The sequence below is a fragment of the Manis pentadactyla genome, chromosome 5, assembly GCF_030020395.1.
Source record: "Manis pentadactyla isolate mManPen7 chromosome 5, mManPen7.hap1, whole genome shotgun sequence".
Taxonomy (NCBI): domain Eukaryota; kingdom Metazoa; phylum Chordata; class Mammalia; order Pholidota; family Manidae; genus Manis; species Manis pentadactyla.
The window spans coordinates 166584117-166608765 of record NC_080023.1 but is presented as its reverse complement, the minus strand read 5'-3'; the positions used below and the strand labels follow the sequence as shown (position 1 = coordinate 166608765).

Here is a 24649-nt window from a genome sequence, read left to right as displayed (position 1 = left end):
GTCAGGTCTGGATGTGTTCTAAGGCAGAGCCAGGTGACAAGGTGCACGGAAGATGCTGGGAGAGTGTGCCTGCCTTGGGGCTTGGCAAGGTCTTCATGGAGAGGCTCTCAGGCCCCAAAACTGAAGGAGGAAGAGGGGTTCACTGGGAATCTTGGACGAAGGAGGTCAAGGCAGAGAGGACTGAACACGTGTGCAGTCCAGGCCTCGGGGGGGCTCTGCTGGCCCCAGATCAGCCTCGTGGGGCCAGGTGCCAACTCTGCACCTCATGCCTCTGTCTGCTCCTTCCTCCATGACAGGGTGGGCTGGGGTGTCCCTATGACTAGGGAGGGCCTGCCAGGCCTGGGTCCCCACTTCTCTGCCCTCACTTCCCACTGTGCTCTCCCTGCTCCCACTCTGTTCTGGCCACACCAGCTCCTCAAGCTATTCAAGCCCCACAAGCACACTCCTACCTCAGGGCCTTTGTGCGGGCACCTCCTCAGAGAAGCCACCGTGCCCTCCCGCCCCCGTGCCCTGCATTAGTTTCTTCCCAGCATCTCCCCTTACCTGGAGTTATAATGTGTGTTTATTGGCTTCTTGGCTTAACTATCCCCCTGACTAGAAGGTAAACTTCATATGACGAAGGGCTCTGTCGGCCTTGTTCAACTCTGATGCCCAGCACCTGACACATAGCAGCTCTCAATAAATATTTGGGCGATGAATGGGTTAAATATTTATTGATTGTCAATGGGGATTCCGTAGTTAGTACAACGAGCAAATCCCTTGTCCTTGTGGTACTCACATTTGTGTGTGTGTTATGGAGATAAAGCATGGGGGGAACAGGTGGAGACGCAGATGACTAGGTACACAAATAAAATAAACCTTGTTTGATGTTGGCATCAAGCTGGCATGGCAGCTTGCAGCCTCTGCTGCCAGTTGCAGAGCCGAACTGTAATGAGGTCCTCTGGGCATCGGAGTGCAGGAGTGGGCATCCCTGCGGCGAGGCATCTTCCCTTGTAACCCAGAGAGCATGCGCTCTGGGTGGCTGCCTCCCTCGCAGGAGGAAAGTCCTGCCCTTAATCTCTTTATGCCACGCCACCCTCAGAACAAAAGTGGTACTCAATAGATGGACCCAAGGTGATTGGAAGATGATACCGTGTTCTCTTTGCACATGGTCTCCTGACATTCTAAAAGTTCCTGGGAAATCTCAGTCTAACACCTCCACCCATTTCACAGGTAAGGAAACAGATCTTGGGGCCAGGCAGGACTAGGTGGGCTGCCCTGACCCAGACCCAATCTTCTGACTACAGTGTCTGCTGGCCATTTGGATAGAGCAGCATTTCCTAAAGTGCAGGACTTTTAAGTCACATGGAAAGTGTGAGGCTTTCAAGGAAATGCAAGATGTCTGCATGGAAAGCAAACCTACCGCACAGTAATATCAAATCACAGGTGCAATTCCTTTCAACCCTCCATTTCCTTCTGGGGAAGTCTGGTTTATTGCTAGCCTCTCCCCCCAGCTTTATGGAGGTATAATTGACAAATACAACTGTGTACTTAAAGTGTACGAAGTGATGTTTGATATATGTATCCATTGTGAAGTGATCACCATAGTTAAGTTAATGAACATCCATCATCTCACATAACCATTTTGTGTGTGTGGTGAGAACACTTAAGATCTACATTCTTTGCAAATTTTTAAGTATATGATACAGTATTATTAGCTATAGTCACCATTCTGTACATTAGATCCCAAAACTTATTCATCTTATAAATGAAAGTTTGTACTCTTTGTCCAACATCTGTCCGCTTCCTCCCTCCCTCCCTCCAGCCCCTGGCAACCACCATTCTACTCTCTGGTTCTATGGCTTCAACTCTTTTTGTCGATTTCACATATATGTGAGATTTTGCATGTAGTATTTGTCTTTCTCTGTCTGGCTTATTCCACTTAGCATAATGTCCTCCAGGTTCACCCGTTATCGCACTGGCAAGATTTTTTCTTTTTATGGCTGAATAATGTTCCATTGTATATAGACACGACATTTTCTTTGTCCATTCATCCACTGACTGACATTTCGATTGTTGCCATGTCCTGGCTATTGTGAACGATGCCCTGTGAACACAGGAGTGCAGATCTCTCTTGGAGATACTGATTGTGTGCCTGCCTTTAACACCTGTCCATCACTCACCAACCTGTCCCTCTGACAAATAGCACAGGCCTCCCACTCAGAGCCTTTAAGGCTATTATGTGCCTTACTTATGTTGTATTTCCTTCCATTATCTTCTATTTATAGAAAATGGCACTGGTTTTAAATTCTGAAATATGAATATGCAAGGTGATTTCTATTATAAATAGCTATGTTTAAGAAGAACGTATGCCAATTAAAAAAAAAATCTGGATGAAATTAGAGACAGGCATAGGTGATATGAAAACCAGAAACCACAGTGTAAATGACCAACGTTTGGGAAACCATCAGTTGGTGGCTGATTTGTCAGAAAAATAATAATAACCAGCAATCGTTGAGAATTTACTGTGGGCCTGGCTCTGCTTTAAACACCTCTAGATGTGATCAAGACTTCACTCCCCTCAGTGACTCTGTAATGGTACCTATGTGACCAGTGGAGAAACTGTAGCACAGAGGCCGTGTTACTTGCCCAAACACACACTAGTAGAGGTGACAGAACTGGAAGAATCAGTAAACAAATGACGCCCTGACTCAGGGTCATTGATTGGAAGGCCCTATGATGGGCCTGGAAAGTTCCTGCCACAGCCTTCTGGAAATACCTCTGGAGTGTCCTGAGGCTGTGTGAGTTAGTCTCCGCCAGGCTAGTCTCACCTGCCCAGTGGGACAGGGGTGTCATCACCTGTACACAGCAGGTGGCTAGCTCCTCCAGGCGGCTTCACAGGAGCTGAGCTGGGCTTTTCCTCCTAACCTGTTACTGGTGTCATAAAACCACTGACTGCAGCCATAGCCCTGGCAGAATTAGTCATTGCCATGGCTCAGGCAGCCTTTGCAGACTATTAGCTGACCGTGACTTTTCTTCTGCTGATTAAGGGCCCTGCCTGCCACAGGCTGCTGGGCCTTCATGGGCTCCTGTCCCACTGCTCAGTACCTGGGTGGGAGCCAGTGCATCCGGGGCAGCTCTGGCTCGTGGATTCTCTTGAGGGCCAAGGCGGGGCTGCACCAGGGGCAGGGCAGGAGCAGAGGGGGAGGACCCGGGGGGATGGGAAGTCCTGGGTCCTGGACACTCCTTTTTCTTCATTTCCCAGAGGAACAAAAATGCCTGTGCTAGAAGCACCTCAGAAATTGCTGATCTGGTCTGCCAGGGTCTTACACTGTGTCAGCATTTGGGTTTGCTGAACTGGGGAGTGCTTCTTGGAGGAGGTGGCCTGGAAGCTTGTTTCTGAAGGACTCAGTGTTGGACTTTAGGAGACATGAATGATGCAGGGAAGGTAGTGCAGGCACAGGTTGGGAAAGTGGGAATGTGTATAGAGTGGAACCTGCAGGAGCCTCTGACCAGAAGCAGGAGGCAGACATCGGAAACATCACAAGTGGCTTCAATACCAGGTGATGGGGGTGGGAGAAATGGGTGAACTGTTTTTGTTTTGTTTTGTTCTTTAGTTTAAATAAATTGAATTTAAATGAAATACCAGGCTAGAGACATGGTCATTTTTGCTTCTATTTTTCCCTTAACTGTGGAAATGACATGGTACATCCAGTTCCTACCGAGAGCAGGCAGGTAGCCCCAGGCAGCGCTGCCGTAGCTGGGGACCGTGGGGAGCTGGGGCCTGGCGAGCACACCCCCTGGGAAGGCTTCTCCCAGTGTGTAAGATCTCCCAGGTCACCCAGGGAGGCCGGCCTGATGTTGCCAGGTGCTTGGTCTTTGCAAAGCAAGTAAAAAATCTGGATCTTTATATAATAACACAAAACTTGAATAGATTGGCTCCCACCTGGGCAACTGGAGCCATTGAAGATTTTGTCAGTAAGGGGTCGATGGGGCTGGAGTTCCTGGCACAATCACACCTGACCTGGGTCGAATTCCTCAGCAGATGGCTGGAGGGAACTCAGAGTTGGTATTGAGGTCAGCAGGGCCCTTAGCTTCCTGGAGGCACTGGTCCAGCAGCCGTTCTGTGTGGGGCCTGCCATCTGCAGCATCTGTACCACGTGTGGACCCCTGCCCCCATTCCCACAGCTCTGAGCACAAGAGTCAGAGACACTATTTGACCTTGTCAGTGACCTGAGTGGACCAGGAGAGAGGGTCTGAGTCTCTCAAGCATGGGGCCTCCACGGGGTGTGACCCATAGGCCACTCTGACAACTTCACCCAGGCAGGGGCTGCTCTGGCTACAGCCCAGGACACTGGGGCCCCCAGTGTGTATACATTAGCATATATTATCTAATCAAGAATTTATCCACACAGCCTGCCCTTCCCTAAGGACAGAGGAAGGAGCCAAGACAGCTGATTTAGAAATCTTCTCAGAGATTTGGAGCCCTGGGCTTTGAGTGGATGAAAAGATAAATGGCCAAGGGGTGGCCTAGTGGGTGAGTGTGTGGAATGTGGCAAGCCAGGACCCTCTGCAGGGATTGGGGGTGGTGGTCCTGGAGTGAAGCTGAGCATGTGCAAACCCCAAAGGAAGGCAGGGAGGGAGGGAGACATAGAAACCAAACAGCATGGAGGCTTGAGTCTCTGAGAACTAATTGGCCTGGGCCATGAGGCTACTTGCTGAACATCAGCCCAGAGAACAGGAGGGAAGTTGGGAATGTGTGGGGCTCACTAATTGCATGGTTTGTGCAAGTCTTTGGCCTTCAGTGTGTGTGAATTCAGGGGCTGAACTAGAGCAATGTTTCCCAAATTGTCATCTATGGGTGGCTTTCAGGCAGTACCTGGACGCACACTTTTAATTTTAATGACTGTTTATCAGAAAAAAAAGAATGAACAATAATGTCATGATTATTATTCCTGAGGATAAGGTTAATGTCTTTAGGCCAGCCACGGTAAAGCTTTGAGGAGACATATCTACTGTGGGGAGGTGAGTTATGGGTATGCAGCATGGTGCCAGGAAGGTGAATGCTGACATTTGGGAAGCATGGACCTAGGAGACACCAAGGAAGCCTCCAGCTCCATGCTTTTAAGGTATAACAGGACCTGGTTATCAGAATCATGGTTGAGTTAACTTGAGAGGGGGACACCATGGAGCTCCTTACATCCATCATGACCCTGCTTTCCAGAAGAGGAAGGAATTCTTACACAGTCTCATTGGGGTGAGAGACTGCACCTTCATCCTCATGAAGCCCGCAAGCATCCTGAATCAATTCTGATTGGTGAATGTTTTCAACTCCAGGTAAGATGAACTCAGAGCTTTTGCATTGGCTGTTCCCACCTCCTGGATTCTTTTCCCTGCACTTCTCTCTTCTCATTCTGACCCTGTTATGTGTCACCCACTTGGATCCAATTTCCCAGCATGCCCTGTGTGACATATGCCCACCCACCCTCACTACTCTTTTACCCATGATTTCATCTCATTTCCTTGACTGGAATCATTTATTTGACAGTGCCAAGTATCCACCTTCCCTACCATCTGTCAGCTCCATGAGGGAGGGACTGTGTCTGGGAGGTTCACTGCTGGTACTTAGTGGGGGCTCTGATATTTGCTGAGTGATTAAATGAATGGCCATGAATTATTCTGGTCATCTGCCTCTACCTCTTTAAAGTGCTTTTGGTTATATGTTCAAGATATACCAGGGTTGTTTTTTTTCTCTTTCTTCCAGCACAGACCTGTAGGCCTTTGTGCTGTAACTAGAGCTGGCATCAGCGTGTTTTAACAGCAGCAAGTGGAAGGACAGAAGGAGGAGCTGAATATCATTTAACTAGAATCTGTGCCTGTGGACCTTGGGGAGCTCATCAAGGGGCACCCACATCTGCCCCTTCTTTGGGGTGGGCTGGCCCCAGGCCCCAGAGGCCGGGAGGAAAGCTTCAGTCCCTATGGATGACTGGCAGATTTGTTCTCAGTATTTGCTCTCAAGGAAAGGCTTTGCAAAGACAAAAGCTTGAGGGCCCAGGCCTGACTACCCATTAGGGTTGCCAGGTTGCCAGATCTCCATGGAGACCATAGAAGCACATCTGTTCCGTATCACTTCCCAAGGAGGGTGTCTGCTCTGAACCTGCAATGCTTGGGCTGGGAGCCTTCTCTGGGCGAGCCCCTCACTTACACACACATGCCACAGAAGCCTGGCGTGAGCTCCCTGCCCACAGGGAGGACAAGAGGCTGAGCAGCCTCTTTCTCCCCAGGAGATGGACGGCTTGGGAAACGGCAGATGGAGATGGGCTGGGTGCAGAGTGGTCCCAAAGGGACAGCTGTGCTGGCGAGTATGTCGCAGTTCATGGGGCTCCTGGGAGCCTGGGGGTAGGAGACAGGCACGAACGGCTGTTTGCAGCTGGAGCCTGCCCCAGAAGGGATCAACCTTGGGGTCATCTGGCCCTGGAATACAAAGCCTCCCTGCGTTCAGCAGCTCTCAGACTCTGTTCAACCAGCTTCTCTTCCTGTTTCCCTTGCTCTCTCTGGACCTTCTCTTCCCAGTTCTCTCTCTCTTCCTCTGTCCCTTTCAGCCTGTCTCCCTCTGTGCATTCCTCCATGTCTCTCTCTCTCTCTCTCAGCATGTATCTCTGGTTTCTGTCCCATTCTTGGCCCCACTCATAACCAGTGTTGGCGTCTCAGGAGCTGTAGAGAAGGAACTATTAGAAATTGTCGAATTGTGTTCAGACTTTCTCCTGCCCATGGCTGGTGATGGCCCTGGTCCTGACCACTCGAGCTCCTTGCACCTGCACAGTCAGGTTGTCTCCCACCTGAGCTCTGTCTCCTCTCTCTCTCTCCATACACCTGGGAGGACCCTTTGCTAGCAGGTGAGTCTCAAGTTCATATTCTAGGACCTCTGCAGATAAGAAGGAGTGACCTGCTTGGCTGCAGGCACATCTTTACCTTTCTGAGCCTTAATCCTCCCATCAGAAAACCACATCTAATCATTGTGACCCAGATCACAGATGTATGGAGAAAAATACATCAGAAAAAATGTATGAACATTCTTTGCAAACCAAAGCAGGAGCATAAACATTAGTGCCATCAAGGGCCAGGCCAGTAACAGAAATGAGCAAAGAGGGAAGTAGACAAGTACACAGGGCAACAGGGAGGGGTGGGGACTGTGACAAACTAAAGAGACCAGACTGTAGGTGACCCACTACATAGCTTCAGTTAATTGTTACTATGCGGGCCTATGGACCCACGTAGCCAAATCTTCAGATATTTCCAGAGATGCTAAAAATTGGACTTTCATTTAAGTTTTTAATGCCATGTATCGGTTTCACCCTGTTGACTGGGTTTGGTTTCAGTGCCATCATCCTGAGTCCTCTGAAACGAAGCATAGGCACATCCTCCCTGGAGAGCTGAGGGAACCTCCACTTCCCCACAGAGCTAGATGTCAGAGGAGCACATGGTGACACGAGCACTGTGGCCTGAGCTTCCACCCACAACCAGGGCCAGAGGGAGTCTCAGGTTTTGAGCCCCAGAGTGACTACTTCACCACCCTGGCTGCTCCCGGCCCCCCAGGCCCTGGGCCTCCCCTGCTCTAGCAAGTGAAGCATTCGTGCCAAGAACAAAAAGAGGAAGGTCTCCAGGACCTGCTCCAGAGCCCAGCCAATGTCCACTAAGCATTCGGACGAATCCGCTCCCACTGCCCACTGGCCAGGCGGACTGGGAGGGAGAGTCTGTGATGTGGGGATCTGAGCTCTGAGCTGGAAATACCCTTCTTTTCCTTTCCTTACAGTGTGTGTGACAATATTCTTGTAGCCACTGCCCACCAGCTGCGATGGTGAGAGGCCTTCTGTCTACTGAGCACAATTCATTCATAGTCAATGGAAGAGGAATTAAATTTTACTTTCAGTGGAAGGAGCGTTACAGACTTTAAAGATGTATTTTAAAGACACCACACACAGCAAGACACTGGCTGTAGGATGTGAACCCAGGCAGCAGGCTCTAGATCACATGTTCTTGGCCACCCTACTGTACCTCTTCTTTATCTCCTTTTTGGGGGAAAAGGGCTGCACTCAGGCCCAAGCACATACCAGGTGTTCAGTAAATGTTTGTTGATTACATCGCACAGACTGTCTAACTCCACAGGCCCAAGGACCTCGTGACTGTTGCTTTCCTCTCCAGAGCTCGGTGAAAGAGTGGGTGGGTCAGAGAGGTGGCAAGCAGAAAACTTCCAAGGGCCACTGGTTAGAACCACTAATGAGGTCACCGAGATACTACCATGTCACCTGCCACAACACAGCTCTAATGAGGAAGAGCGGGCTTCCCTTGTGCAGTGTTGCCATAGTAACCAGCAGAGGCCCTGGCTTCAGCGGGGTCCTCATTACAGCTGAGAGCTCCTGGACGCCAGGGATCGTCCTTCTGCACGCTACTCCCTAGGAACAAAACTGGCCGACCCTTCGGAAGGGAAGGGTGGGCATCATCTCGGCACCAGTGACAGCATCTGTTATTCTGACAGAAGCGAGACAGTGGGGAAGCAGAAATTAGGGGCATAAAGGAGCAGCCTCAATTCTTGTTGGAATGGGTAGGATTTTTTAAAAAGCAGAGCATGTCCTTAGAGATCCTCTAGTCTAGAGTTAGCAAATAAGTTTCATTCATTTGTGGATTCATGCAACCAACCTGCATGGAGCATCTGCTCTGGGCCAGGATGTCTTCTAGGAGCTGAGCCGTGAAGAAAGGGCCTGTCCTTCTGGGGCTGACAACAAGCAGAGGACATCAGGAGTAAATCATTGCACCAGCTGGTGGCAAGCACTGTGTGGAAAATATAACCTGGTGGAGGGACAAGAGGATGGGAGGGGCCGTGTCCCAGGCAAGCCTCGTTGAGAAGGAGTGAAGTGAGCGCAGACCTGGCTGAGGAGAGGAGAGAGTCCTTTGGCTCACCTGCCACCTCCCATTCTTAGTTTTGGGGAACACTGGATAACTGTTCAGGCTGTAGTGCCAGCCCTGTGAGAGGGTCACAGACCCCACCAGTGGAACTCAGGTGCGGCCGTGTGACTTGCTTTGCCCAAAAGAGTGAGTGGAAATGGCACGTGTTCATTTTCTAATCAGAGATTCTGAAGGTGTGGCGCCTGCTGGGCTGTTTCTGGAAAGTCTCCTAATGGAGCAGGTTCTCACCCAAGGATGATATTGCCCCCAGAGGGCATTTGAGGGGAAGTGCCACTGGCAGCAAGTGGGCATGATCGCTTTTGCTAGGGCTGCTGTCACAAAGTACCACAAACTGGGTGGCTAAAGCAATAGGTATTTATTGTTTCACAGTCCTGGGGGTTAGAAGTCTGAGATCACGGTGCCAGCAGGGCCGGTCACTGCTGAGGGCTAAAAGGCTGATGGGCTCCAGGCCCCTCCCCTAGCTGTCGGTGGTTTGCTGGCATTGTTGCTGCTCTTTCCTTATAGAGCCATCACCCCAGTGTCCGGCTTCATCTTCACATAGTGTTCCCCCTAAGTGCACATCTCCCTCCCAATTCTCCTCCTTAAAAGGACACCAGTCATTTGGGATCAGAGGCCCATCTTACTCCAGTACGACTTCACCTTCACTAATTACCTCCACCACAACCCAATTTCCAAGTTAAGGTCACATTCTGAGGTACAGGGAGTTAGGACTTCAACATGTGAACACGATTCAACCCATAACATAGGTGGAGGCCACAGATGCTGATGAACATCCCACGATACACAGGAAAGCCCCCCCACAACAGAGAATTATCCCACCCCAAAAGCCTAAATGTCAGCACTGAGGCTGAGACCCTGTGATAGAGACTGGAGCCCCCCAGAGCAGGTGATTCATAGCACAGCCACAGCCCATCTCTGCAGAACCTGCAGCCCTAGCAAAAAAGGAGCTTCTGCAGTTGAGAGCCATTGAAACATCTTGTTTGTTGTTATGCAGCATAATCTAGTCTATTCTGACTGATAAGAAACTGCCTAGAGCCCCCTGACTAGATTTAGAGCCCACCCAACTGCAGCAGCATGAAACGCTGTCATCATTTAATGATGTGTGCCATCGAGCAGGAAGGGAAAGGGACCCAGAAGTCCTCACAGTCACTGCTTCTGACCTTACCTGTCCAACTCAAAAAGATGTTTTGTCCAAGTCGCACAACTGGCAAACCAGTGCTCGGCATAGACCTTGACACATAGTAAGTGTTTCTGAAATATTTTCTGGGCAAATGAATCACCAGTGAGATTAGAAATCAGGCCTCCAGCTATCTTTGTTTTCTGTTGGGTCATACCCCCAGAGATTGTCATGCTCCCAAACTATCTTAAATGCTGGGACTGAGAGCAGACTGTGCCACAAATTCTACTTTTCTCTTATCAGCAATTGCTCGTGGAAAACATATTATCATGTCCTTATGCAGGAGGCTTGAATGTAAAGTTTAAAGCATATTTTTTTTTCAAGTTAATTTTTTACATCTGGAAATTCATGCTGAGACTCTCTAATGGTGGCATTTCGAGCAGCAGTGATGAGGTGGGGATGGCTCTGGGGAAATGCAACACTGACTTGGTGCTTCTGGAAACATTGCAGGCAGTTGAAGGCTCTTTACAGTGTCAGGCTAGCCTGGGCCTGAAAGTACATCAGTCAAGGGAAGATGGAGCTCATCTGCACACAGTAGAGATTAATCATGGAAGGATTCATGCTTTGCTTATCTGGAACAGACTTAAGACCAGTGACCTGAGGAGCCCAGCCAAGTGTGTGTCTGGCCAAGCAGAAGAAGAGGCATTATTTCTGTGTGGAAGCTCTGGGCTAGATCAGTGTTCTATAGGAGATGGCATCTTACCAAGAGGTATTTTGTCAGGATTCTTTTGGCTACAAGAATATTAAATAGACAGAAATTTTCATCCATCTCTCATCTTTTTTTCACCAGTTTGGCTTGATTCTCAGTTGGTAGCAAGGCAAGAATGATAAGCACAACCACAGGCATTTATCCTGGCCTCACAGCAACTACAGTAACAAGAGAGCCCTTGTGCCAGCAACGATCCCAGGGTTAGCTCTGATTGGACCAATTCCAGTCACATGACTATGCCCTGCTAGTGGCTGATGCCCAATGGATGTGGCAGGCCTCGGTCACATGCCCATCTCTAGATTTAGAGGTGAAGACAGCCCCATCCAAAGCTCATGGACTGAGCATGGGGGAGGGGTGGTTCCTCAAAAGAGAACTGGGGTGCCATCAACAGAAGATGTAGGAACAGACTAACAGTGAGAAAGACCCAACACCCACAACACAGATGTGGACCCAATTTCAAAAATTTCTTGTCGGTACAAGTGCCCCTGGGGGCAGCCCTTTCCCTGTCAATGCAATGTGGTTTGAATTCATTTCTCACACCAAATACGTCAAGACAGTGCATGGCTAGTTAGGAAGAAGGATGAGCAGGTCTCCCGCCTCTGGAGTTTAATGCTTTAAAAATGACTTCTCCATCTGTTTAAGGATTACTATTCCTTGAAGAATTCAGCTCCACACGATAAGTGTTAATACCTTATTTCTGAGGGACTCTGCAGTCTGGAGTTGGAATTGACTGTGAGCAGAATAAAATAATTTGCTTTTTATCAGCATTGTCCACAGAAACTTGTTTGCAGCCTGTATGAGCCTCAGAGGAAAATATGTTTAGCTTCACCTCCCTTATCCCCCTGTAAGATTCCTAAATCACCATCCGTCACTCAGCGCCACTCAGTCAGAAATGACCGTCGATACATAATAATAAAACCAGAATTACAGTCGCTGTCACCTCCTGATGATGGCTCCTTTAAGGCCAGGGGAGAGTGAGACTTCAGAGTCAGCACCCTGGAGAGCGGCAAGGACCTGCGGGCTTTACGGCTGCTGGGCCCTGCGCTCCTGACTCGGTGGCCCTTTTCTGTACCCTGGAGGTGGCAGACTGCTGATTTACAGACTACTAAAGTGCTTTTTAAAAAATAAGTAAGTCGCCAAATCTAATAATTGTGAATTTCCATATAAAAATTGGGATCTTATGCCTTTCTTGAAAAAATAGGGAAAGCTGAGAGCCCTGCCTTTCTTTAACTGGGGCGGAGGAGCGATGCCCCGTCCACCTCTCCAGTTCACCCCCACCCTTGCCACCGCCTAGAGGCCTCTTCACTCTTTTTCACCTGTCTGGCCCTATACCATGTGGGTCAGAGAGCTTGGCCCTCCATGCAGTGAGCAGGTAAGAGCTCAGCCTCTGCAGACAGACAGACTGCCAGCTTCCACAGCGGGATGACCAGAACTCATTGGGTGACTGCAGACAAATGACTTATTTGTGCATGTGCCTGTTTCCTCATCTGTAAAATGAGTATAATAATAGCACCTGTTACTGAGCAGAGTAAATGTGTTAACATGCATGTAAGGCCCTTAGAACCACTCCTGGCACACAGGGAGGCCGTGCATGTGGAGCTGTCACTGCAGTGCTTCTGTGTCCACTTGGCCTTCATGCCATTCTCACCAGCTTGGGTTGTGTGTGGGCTGGATTATGACCCCCAGGAAGATATGCCCAAGTCTGAACCCCTGGTGCCTGTGAATGTGACCTGATTTGGAAAAAAGGTTCTTTGCAGATATAATTAAGGACCTCAAGATGAGAGCATTGGATTAACTAGGTCCAATGACAAGGGTCCTTATAAGAAAAGGAGAAGAGGCTGGAAGAGAAGGCCACGTGAAGACACAAGTGGAGGCTGGAATGGTGCAGCCACAGACGACAAAAGCCTGGAAGCTCCCTCCTCTGGAGGGAGCGTGGCCCTATGCACTCTTTGATATTGGATTGCTGCCTCCAGAACTGTGAGGGAATGAATTTCTGTTGTTTTAAGTCACCTGGCTTGTGATAATTGTTGCCGAAGCTACAGGAGACATACAGAGATGGGCTGGCACCATTTCCCTCCAGCTCAGTGGGTCCTTGCTCGCTATCCTGACCCAGCTCAGTGCCTACTGCATGAGTGCTAGACATGCCTAGTTGACTGCAGAAGACTTAAAATACTTTTCAGTTGGGAAAATGTATTTATGCCTCACAGGGTATCTGAGAGGGAGAGAAGGGCTTTTGTATGGCAAACCTTGCTGGGACCCGAAGCTCGGGGTTGGGCAGCTTCCATGCCCTGACAGAAAGGCACAGAGCAGCAGGCTGGAAGAGAGAAAATTCCTCATGTGTTTGGGAAGGGATGAAAGAGGCTTCCTGTCTCAGCCTGGCTTATCCACCAGCGAAGTGCCAAGTTCTGGGTGTGGACAGAAACAGCAGACTAAAACGCAGGAACCCAAGAAAATGGAAATGGGGGGCCCCTTGTTCAAAAATCATTGAGAATATCCAGAGAGTGACAGCAGAGCATTAACCCGATGGGAGCCCTCTGAGCACAGGCACCTGTGCAACTGCAGAATTGCCTGGTGTTAGAGACCCAGCAGTAGTCTACACTGTACCACTACCCCCAAGCTTGCATTTTGGTGGGAGAATGGCAAGAACCAAGTAAGCAAGCTCACAAGGTGAATGCACGGTCCTCATCCCTGTGACCAAACCTGGCTCATTAGATCCACTTTCCACCCAGAAGAAGTGGAAAGAGAAAGAGTGGAAGGACAGAGAGGTTAAGTAACCTCCCAAGGTTGCACAGCTGGCTTGTGATGGGAATAGAGCCTATCTCTAAAATGTGGGCTCCTTGCTTGCTTCCCCTCAGGATAGCAATTATCAGAGAGCTGGTATCTTGCACTTCACATATAACAATGCCTTTAACCTTTGCAAATGGTGAAATCTGTTACAGATGAGGAAACAGAGACACAAAGAGCTTAAATAACTTGCCAAGGTCACACAGTCTGTGAGTGGCAGGGCCTGGATATGAATGACAGCGGTCACTCCCGGACTTGTACGTATGACCTCAGTTCTCTATGACTTCTACAGATGGGACAGTGTACAGTTGACCCTTGAACCACGCAGGTGTTAGGAGCACCAACTCACCTCCCCCACCCCCTTCTCCAACCCTCCCACCCCTCCTCCCCATCCCCACATATTTTTGTACATTACATGTACTACATACTATGTATTCTTTCAATAAAGTGAGCTACAGGACATCTTACTATGTTGATGGACAGTGACTGTGAACGGGGATGTGGGGGGGACTTGGTGAAGGGGGGAGCCTAGTAAACATAATGTCCTTCATGTAATTGTAGATTAATGGTACCAAAATAAAATTTAAAAAAAAAAGTGAGCTACAGGAAAGACAATGTTTTTTCAAATTGTCATAAACCGCCAAAAATTTTTGCAATGCATTTGTTGAAAAAAAGTCTGCACCTAAGTGGACCCATGCACTTCAAGGCAGAGTTGCTCATAGGTGGCCTGTATTTTAAAAACTAGTCCTAATGTTAGATCATATTTTAACAAAGCTTCAAGCAATTGTGCCCATTTTCATGCAAATTCGTGGGATTCACTGTTGTTTTCACAGAATGTGATCAGGAAACCATATTCTTTTTTTGCCCAAAAGAAAAAATATTGCAAGAAGTTGCCCTACGAGGAGGTTTTCTGGAAGGAGGAGGTTTTCAGGAAGGAATCACTTGCGTAATGAGGCAGAACATTGGGTTTCTCATCTCTGTTCCATCAGCACATGCTCTGGTCTGCAGCTCTGTCTCCCATCAGCGTCGCCCACTTTGGTCTGTTTTGTTCAGTGGTTGTGCCTATCTCTGGGCTCCGAGCAGAACCCAGCACATGCTGGTTGTTGAATGAATCTCTCCCTCTTTCTGCTTCTGTCACTCTGTCTCTGTCTCTGTCTGCCTCTGGCTTCTTGAGGCTTACTCTATGGAATGTGCCTAAGACCCCTGATGCCAAGCTGTCCAGATGGAACATGAACTGGGCAGGGGCTGTGACATAGCCCCCACTCCAGCCAATCACTCCAGGAAGGAGACGGGTGGACCTGAGGCCCTGGTGATCAGTGCTTGGATTGGGGGCCTGATTACATGTCTACGGAACATTGATTTATAGGTTAATTCTTCCTCTCCTCCAAGACTCTGGATTGCAGCTAATTTACTGGCAGTCTTAAATCACCCCATTCCCCCACCCCCCACCCCACCACAGAAGCAACAGGAGGCATTATCTCTCATGAGCCTTCTATAACCACTGACTTGATTAAAACAAGGGTGGGAAGAGAGATACCCACTTCCCTGCCAAGGGTGGGGGCTCAGGCAGGAGCTGGCTGCATAATTTATCTAGAAACGATGGCAGCCCACACATGGCCCACTTAATTTCATGTTTGGCTGCTGATGGGTTTTCATTTATAGATAATATAAACAGGTTGACAGGGCCCTAATTAACTGATTTGTGGTCCTTGGGGAACAAATGGTTATTAATATTCATAAACATTTGTAACGCTCAGTAAGATGCCCAGCCCTGACATGATCATAATGTGTCCTCAGCTGTGTGCACCTGTGATTTCTGATTTGTCTCTTACCCGTGGACACTGGCAGGTGTTGTCCAGTGCAGATGGCCCCTTGCCAAGAGATAAGGTCCATCTCTTGATTACATCATTTGCACAAAATTTGCTGATCACAACTTGGTGGACTTGCCACCATCTTTTCTTCTCCTTGGATGACCTTGGCTCAGCTCTCCTCCAATCCCACCCCCTAAAATCTCCTTGAGACAAGCTGAGAATTCCTTCCTCCAGGAAGCCTTCTTAGATTGATGGCATCTTTCTACAGTGCAGTTGGTTGCCACAGTACAATTTTTTACATGGGGATTTGTTGTTTAATGTTTTTCGGTTATTTTATCCAATAAATGTTCTGTCTTCGTGAACTTTTCCTAAAATCAGGGACAAATTTATTTCTCCCTTTTGCAGTAGAGTCCCACCTTATGCAAAGTCTGGTGTACAATGAAAATTAAATAATCCAAACAGCTACAGCAATTCTTATGGCTGAACTGAATATATGTCCTAGGATACTTTCATTTTGCACACGATAAAACAGCAATTAAGTAACCTGCCCAAGGTTGCACAGCTAACCATTGTTCGGTCAATGCTCTTTGGTCAGTGACTTTTGAAGGACCCAAGGAAGCTTGCAGCGGCCATGTGAATGGGCAGTGATTTCCCTCCTTGTTTTATGCCTAGAAAAACCCTTCAAATTATTCTCACATTCTTTCTGTTTTCAGAGCTTTCCGGGTCTGTGGGGGCATTAGCATCCAGTGCCCAGGGCACCCCCCTAGACCAAAAAGCTAGTTGCATCCCCACTGATTCTGGTCCTTCTTGGCACTTCCCTCTCCTTCCTCGAGTGCAGTTGGATTTCTTGGTGAGTTAAATGCAGTTTGGTGCGATTACCTGCTGTGTTCTTGGACTTGTACCAGGGACGCATTAGCAAACATCAATTAAAAAAGTCATCAAAAGCCCACTGAAAGGTTGAGCCACATTCTGGGCTGGAAATTTTTTTCTTTTTTTTTTTTTTACATATCTAACAACTCTATGGAAAGCATTTAGCTGGAGGAGGCACGGATCTCTGGTAACCTGACAGCCTGCCCAGCACAGGGTTGGGCATCAGAACGTCCTCGACACTCGATGACCCACCCTAGTCACAAAGCCTTCCTGGTACTCACTGCCCCTTTGCAACCAGGGCATCAACCACCAGTTTCTGGAAGTTGAAATTACGTTTTATAAGCAGTGAGGTGTTTGTTACAGCTATTCACCTCTCCAGGATTTTCATTTCCTCTTGAGCACAGTGGGCTGGTGGGCACCAACCAAACAGCCTCCACAGCTCTGCTGTGGGCCCAAGGACCACAGCCCCATCCTCTACAGAGAACAGTGGGGCAGCAGCCGAACCTGGGCTCAGGTTCTAAAATGACTAACCCAAGGGAACACCGAGTACAGGAATAACTGAGCATATTCAAACTGCAGCAAGCTACTCAACATGGGGAAATGAGTCCATTTGGAGGGGTCCTTGGCTGCTGAGACACAATGAAGGAAGACAGATCCACCTGCCGGCTCCACCTTCCACCAGGTGGGGCCCATGCAGGGGTGTGACTGGCTGGACTATTTACAATCATTTAAATACTTTGTGTTTACTTATTAGCATTGCATTTGTTGTAAACTATAAAAGATAATCTGCCCATGTTTTATTTTCGGTCAAGTGTATATGACTGTATTTATGTCCAATACAATTCCGCTATAATCCCAGCAATAAAAATATCTGCTCTTGAGAGCCACCCTGATAGACTTTGAAGAGCACTGGATGGAACTGAGGAGACCTGGATGCTGGACCTGATGCTGTCCTCTACCGACTGTGTGACTTTGGAAAATCATCTAATATTTCTGAGACTAGGTCTTCCTTATTCTAGACAAGTGTCTCAACTAGGGAAGATTTTGCCCATAGGGGACATTTGGCAATGTCTGAAGACATACTTTTGCCTGTCACAGCTTGGAGGGGTGGGTGCTACTGGCACTGAGTGGGCAGAGGCCCGGCACCCTGCTAACATTTGACAACGCACACACCAGACAGCCCACAACACAGCATTACCCAGCGCAAAATGTCAATAGCACCGAAGCTGAGAAACTCTAGTGTAAACATACATAAGGTATGAAAAATACTAGAATGAATATCCACATTCCCACCTCCCTTTCATCAGGAAACAGTCGAGTCCCATGCCCCATGCATGCCCCTCGTTTCCTGCAGAGGTAGCCACCACCCTAAATTGTGAGGTTCTCATCCCGTGCATGTCCTTACTTGTGTCCACACCCACTATAACCAGGGAATGATAAAAGATCATTTACAGGGCTGTTATAAGGAGTTTGTGACAAGAGATCCAAGAAAATGCCTTAAAAGTCCCATAAATCAACTTAAAATTGGGGGCAATTGTTATGATTTTATTTGTTTTTCTTATTGCCCCTTTGAGCATTCAGAGTAGAAATCATTCTGCCTCATGTGACAGATGCAGAAATGAAGCTCAGAGAGGCTGAATGGCTTTTCCTCGGCCAGGCAGCATGTTGAGACCCAAGCTGGGCTCAAATTCCAGTTCTCTGAGTTGACTTTTGGTTTCAAGAGTCAAGCTTGAAGACACTTTCAAAGAATTTGAGCTGCAGAAACTAATAGAAGTTGATTCTGCACCTCTTGCCAAGCTTACCAACTGCTCTACAGCTTGTGTCAAAAGCATTTCGTCTGATTTATTTGCCTCTCCCTAAGTTGCATTTCATTTCATGAAGTCATATTGAGGCCACTCTCTCTCCAGGTGGACTGAAAAGTAAAGCCTGTTCCAAAGGCATTTACCCTGTCAGGCCAGCCCCTTGTGCAGAGCGGGAGCGGCCAGGGGCAGCAGTCCAGCTGCTTCTCCTATTCTTTTCTGTTCTTCATAAAAAATGGTTAAAAAGAAACCAGTTTTTGAGAAAATGACCCATGTGATTCAGGTCTTTATGCTCCAGCTGAGAAGCAGCAACTGGACTGGAGGAAAGGGGAGGCAGGTGTCAGGTGGGGGAGAGAATTGGGTCAGAGTTACCGCCCATCCCCTAGGAGGAAACGTCAAGATTGCAGTGCAGACCAACTTCACGAGGACCCCAATCTTACTTTTTTCTGTTTATTTAATCAAAGGTATATGCCCACAGATTAAATAATCAAATAGTTCTACAAGATTTGTTACAGAAAAGGCATTTTCTCTCTCTTTGTGCCAATTTTCTTGCATTCAAGGGCAACTGCTTTCAATTCTTTTAGCTGAATATGTTGGTATTTAAATCTAGATAGCATGCCTATAAAAAGCCTTCCTGTCTTCAAAGGCTAAGCAGGTGACCAAGGAAACATAAAAGAATGTTGCTAAGTAAAGGACACAGATTCAGCTGCATGCACATCAGCAGCCACCTTACTCTCATGAGGCACATGCAGCTAATGATGTTGAATGGAGAGAAGACACCTGTGTTCCCACTGGCGATGAGGCATGTACTTACCAAGAGGGTGAGGACTGGACTCCAGGTCTTCTGTAACCCCTAGTGTGGCAATCATCCCCTCCATTACACTAGAGATGATGATAAGGGCCAAGTTTCCATAGGGTTAGCAAATACTTCTAGTAACAATTACTACAAGAATAGTAATAGCAGATAGTCTTGGTTTTCTATCCAATAGCCATCATCTTCCCCTTCTTTCCTGCAAACAGATCCCTGATTTTGTGTTGAGATAGAAGCTAGTGATCTCAAGATCTCAGAAGGAAGCTAGTCCATCTTCAATCCCAGAGGATTAATCTGGTCTATAACCACCATGAAACATCCTTTGCCCCTTTGCCAACAGTTGGTTCAGGAGATGGCATGTGAATTTGTTCTGGTTGATGAAATATAAAGGGAAGTATGTTGAGGACTGCCCACTCAAAAAAAAATAAACAAAGCCTCATGATAAAATCTTCTGCCCTTGACTCTTTCTCCCTTTTAGGGATGGAGAGCAGGATCTTGGCAGCCATCTTGTGACCATGAGGAAGGTAGGCATGAGGATGAAGAGCCCATATTCTGAGGGAGGTAGAGCAGAAGTGTGGAAAGACCCTGCATCTATGGCAATGTAATGCTTCTGCCACAGCAGCCCTGGGATCTCAAAGCTTATCTTGTCCATATGAGAGAAGAAAATGTCTTTAAAGTATGAGACAGAGTTAGTAAGGTGCTCTATAACTGCAGCCAAGTGCATTCTCCATGATACAAGTATCTTCCCATTTAGAGTGGGCCCTGATTGTCTCCTTTCCTCACAAGGATATCAACAAACATTTTATCCAGTCACAGTGATGAGCCGGCAATTTTCTCGGCTCTTGGGACACAAAGATGAATTGAACCCTGTCTCTGATCTCACAAAATCTGAAAACATCAGAGAGGTAACATGCACGAGGGTCGATTCATAATAGTTACTACCACGTGCATCAGCTACTGCTCTAAGCACTTAGCGTGTGATAACTCATCTGACCTAAGTGGTCAAAGCTGGTTGAAACAGCACCGCCTTGCCAGACAGTAGTGGTTCTGCTTCCTGTCCATAACCAGCCACTGGTCCAGTGGGAGTTCAGAGGCTGAACTTCAAGAGTGTGGCAACTCTGAGCACCAGTGGTGGGCTGAAGCCTGAAAGCCTGACTCTTTCTTGTCCTTAATGACATGGGGTGTGCAAGCCTCAGCTGCAATGAGGGAAAATTCCAGAAACTCCAGCTTATGAAGACTTGAATCAAACAGGCCTAACTGGACTCTTGACTTCCAGCTCTTCTGCCCTTCGGGATGGGAATACATGTCTGTTGGCCTCCACGGCGTGCAAGTGGCAGGAAGGGTTATAAATAAACTTCCTTCCATCTCTCTCTCCTTCCCTCCCTTCCTGCTGCCCCCTACCCTCTGAATGCTCAGTTTAGTTTCCTCTCCCTTTGAAAGCCTTGCCCAGCCTGATGCAAATCCTAATTAAAATCATGCTCAGCGTGACTTTTAATTAGCCTAAGCAACCCCGTGAAAGGCGTCAATATCTAGCAAGGTAATTGTGCCAAGTGACTTTCTGCAAGGATCAGCAGGATGCCCCAGCCAGTGGGAGGCCCTTGTGCCCATGCTGGGAAGGGCCATGGAGGGGTCAGGTTGAGTCCAGCCAACCACAGTTTTCACTTGGGGCTGCCTCTTTGCAGCCAGGGAGCAATGACTTTTATTACGGGTTGTAGATTTATTTCATGTAAACTAGATGGGATTTAAAACAGGTCCCAAAGAGCAAAGACAGCCTTTTCTCAAAGGTCATGGCTGGATTTTCTATCTTGGGGCAAATAAGCAGGGATAAAGGTGGAGGGAGGGATATAGATATAAAACTGCTTTCCTTTTTTTTTTTTTTTGGCTCTGAATCTAGATGTAGAGGAGAGGATAAATGGAAAATGAAATCCTTTTTTCATAACAAATAAAATAATTGGGGCACAGTGATCTGTGAAAGCAAAAATGACTTCACTCTTACTTATTCCCCCAAAGCCATAGATTTTTCTCTGTCTTTGCTCATTAATCAACTAGAAACACGACTTGGGGAGGTAAAGTAACTGTATTTTTGGCCCAGGAGAATTCGTTAGATATTCTGATACTGATATCAGAACTCACTCCTAATGCAGCTAGCTGCAGACTTCCCAGAACCCAAGGTTGGGGAACCCATTTACGTCTACAGACAGCCTCCCTGCAAAGAAACCCAGCTCAAAAGGGGTGCCTGGTTACAAGCAGGACACCAAGACGTCTTCCTAGGGGCCTACACTGTGTAACAGCTCCCTTGGTCCATGGAAATGTTGGCCTAAAGATGGAAACGTATGGCATGGGGAGTGGGTAGGGGAGGCCTGGGAAACCCTATAGCTAGTGAGGGAACAGAAGATAAGTTACACATGTCAGAAATCGTAACAGAGGTCAGTAGGAAAATAGGATGCTACTAGCCAAAAAGTGGATTTTCATAAGACACATACCTACACACTGCTATTCTACAAATGTAGGAGTGACATGCACTAAAATAAATGTGAAAGAGTTAGTTATTGACAATCTCTTCCCTTCAATTATTTAAATGTCTTATTTTATGAACCTGACATTTTTAAGGGGACAAGAAAGATCTTTCAACTCAACAAATGGATAATGAGCTCCAAGCAAAGGGACACCCTGTCTAACTTGAATTTCAGAAGTGAGAAAGATAGATGTGTGCGTTGGGAGGGGGAGGGACGCAGTCCTGATGCCACAGTTCCGAGGGCAATATAAATCAGACAAGTTAGGTTGACAGTCTCTGCCCTCTTCAGATTCCTCGAGGTCATGAAAGGTCTCTGCACTGGGCTGCTTCCAGCAGCCGTCCCCTCTGGTGATCTCTTCCCCCGAGGGGCTGCAGTGATAGGCATGCATCCTTCCGAAGCAAAGGACATCCCCTCATTATCATCTGTTCCCTCCTTGACAGGTATCACCCACCGCAGGCAATGGCTGCTTCTCTAGTGTGGGAAACCTTCATCTCATCCACACAAATGCCTCTGGTTGGCCACCATGCTCACCAGGATATGCAATCATGGGAGAAAGAGACAATGGCATAACTTGGCTTCTCCTCCTTCTGTCACACAGTCCAGTGTAGCGGTGAATCCTGTCGGTCTTTCCTTCCACAATATCCAGATCCAACTAGAGCTCCCCCCATCCACGGCTGTCCCTTTGGTTCAGACCCCATGTGTCATCTCTCCCCTGGCTCGCTATAAGGGCACCCTAACTGGGCTCCTGGCTTCCATCCTTGTCTATAGAGACTAACCTGTTCACGGCTATACTTCTGAACCTTTTTATTTAAAAATTAAACACAGGTACCAAAAAGCACACAAAAATGTATCACTTAGTAAACAATATAAACAAACATCCTTATAACCAGGACCAGGTCAAGAAAGAGCACTTTGCCAGAAGCCCCTCCATGGCCACATCCAAGCACAGCCCTGCCCTCCAGAAGCAACCACCTCTCTGACTCTAAACACCTCCCCATGATCTTCACGGCATCACGGCCCAGTGTTCCTCCTTAGACCCTAGAATGTTACTCATTGGGTGAATCTCGGTATGTCTTTAAAATCTACAGGTTTCCCTTCCGTGCCTCTTTTCCTGAGAACTTCTCTCCTGCTGTGCCCGGGCTGTGACCTATTTGGATTTCGGTAATTCCCTATTTGTGGTGCAGTCAACACATTCTTCTCTCTGTCCTCTGAATTTCTTGAAAAATGGCAGCTGGATCCAGAGGCTTGGTCAGAATTGTGTGTGATACTGAAAAAAAGTTCTGAATTCTAAGGGAGTTAGCAGGCAACTGAGGAAGATGGCATGAGCACGTTGGATCATGATGTTAAAGCTCACCAGGCAAGACCGCCAGGAACTGGCCTGCAGTCACAGTTTTATTTATCTAGTTTGGTGTCACAAAGGAGACCACACCCAGGACATCCAGGAGTATCTGAGTAAGAGGGATGGGAACGTGCACTGTACCGGAACTGACCTCTACTGAGCAATTATAAGAAGGAATTAATAAGTCAAGGTCGCAAAGTGGGACCGTTTTGTGATTGGGTACCTTAAATATTTTTATCTGGAGGTAGGAAGATTAAAGCAGGAAAAGAGTTGTTATTGCTAAAGAGGCCATCAGTGCATTAGCAGAAAAGGGGAGTTGAACACAGTCATTTCCGTGGCTGCAGAGTGGTCTTAACTCTGCCCGTTTTCACATGTGGTCATGGTACAGCCTTGTCTAAACATACTTATATTCTGTGAGCATTGCTTCTATTGATTTGGGAACATCATGGCTTAGCTGCCAGAAGGGTGGCTTTTCTCTTTCTCAGACCTCCTCCTGGTCTAACTGCAAACAGGAGTGATTTTACTTATCAGCGGTCATATGGTGGAAGGCCTTGACTATCAGTGTGAGGGGGTTTGTATCTAATTTGGTAGATAAGAAGGAGCCACCAAATATACTTGCGTGCTGGACTGATCATGTTAGAACTGTACTTAAGTGATCAGGTGTCAGTCTTTTGGAGAGAAAAGATTGATCAGAGGCAGTATGTCTAGTTAAAGGCAAATATGATTGCAGTGAGATGCGGAGGAAATAAAGGTGTCGGTGACAGGGATAAAACAAAGATGATTAAGGCATTTGAGGGAAGAAAAGACAACACTGTGCCCAGGAGAGGATGTGAGCGGTGAATGAAGACTGCTTGGCAGGCCATGAAGTTTGTTTACCCCACAGCCATCCTCACCTTGCGAACAAAGCCCTGATTGTGTTTCCTAGGCAAAAAGGAAATGAGTCATGATTGGTTGAAACCAATCTGACTACCCAGGCACTACTTCCCTCGCCCCTGGCAGTGAGGCTGCCCTGTAACCTCACTCTGCCCAAGGGGGCCTGAGAGGATGCGTGATGGGCCTTCTGGGAAAGGTCCGCTTTCCTTATAAAGAGGACAGGTGTACAGAGGGCGCTCCCTTGAATTGCCCTTTTCTCCTGGTTTTTGGCACAAAAGGAGTATGTGATGCCTAGAACTGCCTTGCTCAAGTTTTGCTAAAAGCACTTGTGTTTCAAGAATCATCGTTGGAGTTGCTGTTACCTGTGGCCCCAAACTTCCTAACCGAGGCCCAGGGGGAGCCAGAGACGGATGACTTGAATGCCTTTGCACGACTGACGGGACAGGAAGAGGGGCCCTGGGAGAAGTGGACTGGCGGAGGGGCAGGAAGGCGGCCATCCTGTCTGAATCTTCTGGGCTTAAACTGACGATGAATATCCAGATGCGGGGCTTGGGACAGAGGCGAGAAGCTGAGGAGGAGGCCGTGGGAGCAATTAGCCTGCGGTTGAGAGACAAGCCTTGGAAGAGGAAGCCAGCAAGCGGCATTTGAAAGAACTGCCTCGGGTCGTGCGGGGGGAAGCCGGGTGGACACACACTTTCGTTCTTTGCCACATAATCGGAAATTACTTGTAGGGTGTTGTGAGCTCATAGCCCGGCTGTTTCTGTACTTCCAAGGCCTGACTGAGGAAATAGCCCTTATAGTGATAGTCACCAACCTGTCCCTACAGGAGGATGCTTTTCCGCTCTGCTGCTGCATTTGTGTCTTTTTGAAAGACATTTTTTTTTTTCATTTTTCAGTGTTTCACATGCAGCTGTTGCCCCAGTCTGGGAGTGTGTCCTCAAGGAACATGGGTCCTGTTGAGGTGGGAAGAGGAGAGATGAGGGTAAAGCAGGGCAAACCCTCCGGCCAAGGCCCCAG

The 24649-nt window shown here is 47.9% G+C and overlaps 1 long non-coding RNA gene across 1 annotated transcript in view; it reads right to left on the bottom strand.

The window, feature by feature from the left end:
• Positions 1 to 7516: 7516 nt before the first annotated feature.
• Positions 7517 to 24649, bottom strand: part of LOC118920294 (uncharacterized) — a 28875-nt gene continuing 11742 nt past the window's right edge. Inside the window, exons 3-4 of the long non-coding RNA XR_005027853.2 lie at positions 8677 to 8752; positions 7517 to 8508 (exon numbers count right to left, since the gene is read on the bottom strand). This is a non-coding gene — a long non-coding RNA (uncharacterized LOC118920294). The remainder of the gene's footprint in view (positions 8509 to 8676; positions 8753 to 24649) is intronic.